Source organism: Jaculus jaculus, unplaced genomic scaffold, assembly GCF_020740685.1.
Source record: "Jaculus jaculus isolate mJacJac1 unplaced genomic scaffold, mJacJac1.mat.Y.cur mat_scaffold_175_1_27696_arrow_ctg1, whole genome shotgun sequence".
NCBI lineage: Eukaryota > Metazoa > Chordata > Mammalia > Rodentia > Dipodidae > Jaculus > Jaculus jaculus.
The window spans coordinates 5397-10546 of NW_025423432.1; the positions used below are offsets into that span (position 1 = coordinate 5397).

The window sequence follows — 5150 nt, forward strand, 5'->3', positions numbered from 1 at the left end:
CTCCCCGACAGTACCCCTTGCTTCTAGAAACCCGAGAGGCCAAAGTCCTGAAGAGACCCGATTTGGAACTGGAGAAGGGACCCATCCCAGCAAGGATGTGCATCAAAAACCCAACTCCAGTGACTTCCCGAAATGCAAGGTGTCTCGCTAACTATAAGGATTGATTGCAGGTGGGGATAATAATGAAGTGCCTTCTCCAGGGCCCGGGGATTAGGAAATCAGCCCTGAAAGAGAGAGAGAGACTCTGCTACAGGGACAGATGGAGAGGCCAATAGTGACTCCTCAACAACAAGGAGCCTAAAGATAACCCCAAAAGAAGGGCCACACCAAGTGACTGGCTCCAGTGGACCCCAGGAAATCACACGGGACACTAGGACTAGGCTTCACTACAGAGGACACACACTCCCTGAGGGCAATGGGGAGAGTGGACTCCTTCCCTGGCTTATATGGACTGCTGTTATCCTTACAGATGCTTCATGCAGAGCTGTGCAAGGTTTTACAGGCCAAGTCTTTTAATATCTACTACCCATAGGTCTTTTGTTTGTTTTCTTTTTCTTTTTCACTTTCTTTTTCATTTTTTTTCTTTTTCTTCTTTTAAGGGGTGGGTTGGCTTTGTTGGGTTTGGTTTGGTTTTGTGTAGTTTGTTTCCATTGCTTTCAATAAACTTTATTGATTTTAACAAATTTGTTCATGTGTTTGTGTGCTGTTTTGTGGGATGAGGGGTGGGTTGAATAGGCTGTTTTGTTCTACCCGGAGAAAGTGCATGAGAATTCCATTTAAAGGGATTCAAGACATAGGAAGGTATTCAGGAGGGATGCAGAGAGGCCAGGTAGAAAAGGGCAGAGAACAAGGAAGGCTGGGCTATGTCCAGTGGAGAGACGGGCTTGCTTGATCTAGTAACAAGCAGGTGGAATGTCAACTGAAAGAAGAATGTGTGTAAGGCATAACCTTGTCAAGAAAGATCATCTTGGGAATACAGTGCAGCTAGGTGTTGAACATCTTATTCCAAGCTTGAAACACAGCCATCAGTCTATTCTTCATCCATCCATCCATCCATCCATCTATCCATCCTTGCAACCATTCATCCATGCATGCCTAAATCAATCTGTAGATCTTTCAATCCTATTGGGATTAATCCCCAGCACCCTCCCTAATCCCTCTTTTGATCTTGAGATTCCCAGGTGTTCAAGGTCATGCTGTTTATATGGAGCTCCAAGTTGATCCTTGACCCACATTGGAAGGAGACGGTATGTTTACCATTCTACAATGATCGACAATTCTACAGAGAGGCTTATGGCAGGCCAGCAGGACAAAACAATTTCTCTTTTGCTGGCTGTCACCTCAGGACTACTTATTTGAAGTGTCTCCAGTGTTCAAGGCTAACTCCAGAGATCTAAGAGCACAGAACATACCGCCAGCTAACACAGCACATGCAGGAAGATGATCAACTCTTTTCTTCAACCTGCTCCATCGAAAGTGCACAACCTACTGGTGTCTCAAGCTTCCAGGCTCCTTTTCATACAGTCTGTGAAAGAAACACCTTGTGAGGTGTCTCCATCTCTCTCTGTCTCTGTCTGTCTTTCTGTCTGTCTGTCTCTGTCTCTCTCTCTCTCCCTCCATTCCTCTTTTGCTCCCCCTCCCATTTCCCTCCTTGCCTCCATTTCACCATCTCTTCCACTCTCTGTCTCCATCCCCATCCTTCTACCCTCCCATATTCACTCCCCCATCCACTTTCTACCTCCCTACTTCCCTATCTCTCTCTATCCATTCTTCCCTTCCTTCTGCACTCTGTCACTCTCTCCCTACCACCCTCCACCCTCTGTCCCTAAATCCCTTCCCCCCTTCTCTCCACATCTGTGTTTGTCTCTCTCTTCGTGTCTTCCTCTGCCCCTAACCCCACCCATGGTCGTGACTTTATCTTCCCTTAGGATATTTGTGAGCATGATGTGTGTGTGTGTTTGTGTGTGTGTGTGTGTGTGTGTGTGTGTGTTTGTGCTTGTGTGTGCCCGCATGTGTGCACGTGTTTGTGTGTGCGTGTGTGTGTGCATGCATGCAAATGTGTGTATGTGTGTGTTTGGTCTGAGGGTGTGCCTGTTCACAATTGTCTCTGTGTGTTGCTGCCAGGTGCCTAGGGGCTGTTTGGATTTTCATTTAATCTTAGTACAGTTGATGTTCCCTCTTGTCCTCATAGCACAGTCAGACTTGGAAAGTCAAGGAAGGGGGTCTGAAACACTCTAGAGATAGGATGGAGGTGGTGATGTCTTTGGATCTCAGACCATGATGTTGGGATCGTCAGTGTGTGGTCTTGTCTTTGTAAGCTGATTGAATCCGGATGGGATGAACTGAGCATGGCTTCCATAGGGCTTGGGATTCCTGGAAGGCTGAGTCCAATTCCCCAAGCTTTACTGAAGACTGCTCCCCTTCTCATAGGTGTCTTGGTACCTGTGCCACCTGCCAGTCAATGAATGATTTGGCTGATGGGAATGGCGAGTCCTCTGACTCTTGTGTGCTCCCTGGGTGGTGGGTCTAGACTGGCGACCCCGTGGCTTGCCAGGGATGAGGAGCCTTTGGGGAGATTTTGCTGAGTGTCAGAGGACGCTTGAGGTCCGCCTCCTGGTGCCCTGATGTCAGGTGCCAGGCGTGGCAGGCGTGGCGCTTCTTGGCGGCACCGCGAGGAAGGGGTAGGCATGTTCTGTAGCGCCTAACTGGTAGGTAGTGGGCGGGACTACCTGAGCAGAGGCAGAGGTATTTAAGGGGCAGTGGTCACAGCCACTCTGCTGGCAGTTGCTGCAGCTTGTGCTTGTTCTGAAGCTGTCCTGAGTCGATTCTCCCAAGGTGAGGGACTCCTGGGAGGCCGTCATTGGCACCATGGCAGAAGCTGGCAGCCCTGTTGGTGGCAGTGGTGTGGCACGGGAATCCCGGCGGCGCAGGAAGACGGTTTGGCAGGCCTGGCAAGAGCAGGCCCTGCTATCAACTTTCAAGAAGAAGAGATACCTGAGCTTCAAGGAGAGGAAGGAGCTGGCCAAGCGAATGGGGGTCTCAGATTGCCGCATCCGCGTGTGGTTTCAGAACCGCAGGAATCGCAGTGGAGAGGAGGGGCATGCCTCAAAGAGGTCCATCAGAGGCTCCAGGCGGCTAGCCTCGCCACAGCTCCAGGAAGAGCTTGGATCCAGGCCACAGGGTAGAGGCATGCGCTCATCTGGCAGAAGGCCTCGCACTCGACTCACCTCGCTACAGCTCAGGATCCTAGGGCAAGCCTTTGAGAGGAACCCACGACCAGGCTTTGCTACCAGGGAGGAGCTGGCGCGTGACACAGGGTTGCCCGAGGACACGATCCACATATGGTTTCAAAACCGAAGAGCTCGGCGGCGCCACAGGAGGGGCAGGCCCACAGCTCAAGATCAAGACTTGCTGGCGTCACAAGGGTCGGATGGGGCCCCTGCAGGTCCGGAAGGCAGAGAGCGTGAAGGTGCCCAGGAGAACTTGTTGCCACAGGAAGAAGCAGGAAGTACGGGCATGGATACCTCGAGCCCTAGCGACTTGCCCTCCTTCTGCGGAGAGTCCCAGCCTTTCCAAGTGGCACAGCCCCGTGGAGCAGGCCAACAAGAGGCCCCCACTCAAGCAGGCAACGCAGGCTCTCTGGAACCCCTCCTTGATCAGCTGCTGGATGAAGTCCAAGTAGAAGAGCCTGCTCCAGCCCCTATGAATTTGGATGGAGACCCTGGTGGCAGGGTGCATGAAGGTTCCCAGGAGAGCTTTTGGCCACAGGAAGAAGCAGGAAGTACAGGCATGGATACTTCTAGCCCCAGCGACTCAAACTCCTTCTGCAGAGAGTCCCAGCCTTCCCAAGTGGCACAGCCCTGTGGAGCGGGCCAAGAAGATGCCCCGCACTCAAGCAGACAGCACAGGCCCTCTGGAACTCCTCCTCCTTGATCAACTGCTGGACGAAGTCCAAAAGGAAGAGCATGTGCCAGTCCCACTGGATTGGGGTAGAAATCCTGGCAGCAGGGAGCATGAAGGGTTCCCAGGACAGCTTACTGCCCCTGGAGGAAGCAGTAAATTCGGGCATGGATACCTCGATCCCTAGCATCTGGCCAACCTTCTGCAGAGAATCCCAGCCTCCCCAAGTGGCACAGCCCTCTGGACCAGGCCAAGCACAGGCCCCCACTCAAGGTGGGAACACGGACCCCCTGGAGCTCTTCCTCTATCAACTGTTGGATGAAGTCCAAGTAGAAGAGCATGCTCCAGCCCCTCTCAATTGGGATGTAGATCCTGGTGGCAGGGGTGCATGAAGGTTCGTGGGAGAGCTTTTGGCCACAGGAAGAAGCAGGAAGTACAGGCCTGGATACTTCAAGCCCCAGCGACTCAAACTCCTTCTTCAGAGAGTCCAAGCCTTCCCAAGTGGCACAGCGCCGTGGAGCGGGCCAAGAAGATGCCCCGCACTCAAGCAGACAGCACAGGCCCTCTGGAACTCCTCCTCTTTGATCAACTGCTGGACGAAGTCCAAAAGGAAGAGCATGTGCCAGCCCCACTGGATTGGGGTAGAAATCCTGGCAGCATGGAGCATGAAGGTTCCCAGGACAGCTTACTGCCCCTGGAGGAAGCAGCAAATTCGGGCAGGGATACCTCGATCCCTAGCATCTGGCCAGCCTTCTGCAGAAAATCCCAGCCTCCCCAAGTGGCACAGCCCTCTGGACCAGGCCAAGCACAGGCCCCCCATTCAAGGTGGGAACACGGACCCCCTGGAGCTCTTCCTTGATCAACTGCTGACCGAAGTCAACTTGAGGAGCAGGGGCCTGCCCCTGTGAATGTGGAGGAAACATGGGAGCAAATGGACACAACACCTGATCTGCCTCTCACTTCAGAAGAATATCAGACTCTTCTAGATATGCTCTGACTCCCCGACAGTACCCCTTGCTTCTAGAAACCCGAGAGGCCAAAGTCCTGAAGAGACCCGATTTGGAACTGGAGAAGGGACCCATCCCAGCAAGGATGTGCATCAAAAACCCAACTCCAGTGACTTCCCGAAAATGCAAGGTGTCTCGCTAACTATAAGGATTGATTGCAGGTGGGGATAATAATGAAGTGCCTTCTCCAGGGCCCGGGGATTAGGAAATCAGCCCTGAAAGTGAGAGAGAGACTCTGCTACA

At 52.6% G+C, this 5150-nt stretch overlaps 1 pseudogene; it reads left to right on the forward strand.

The window, feature by feature from the left end:
- The first annotated feature begins 2868 nt into the window (after positions 1–2868).
- Positions 2869–4897, forward strand: LOC123457256 (annotated as a pseudogene).
- Positions 4898–5150: the final 253 nt, after the last annotated feature.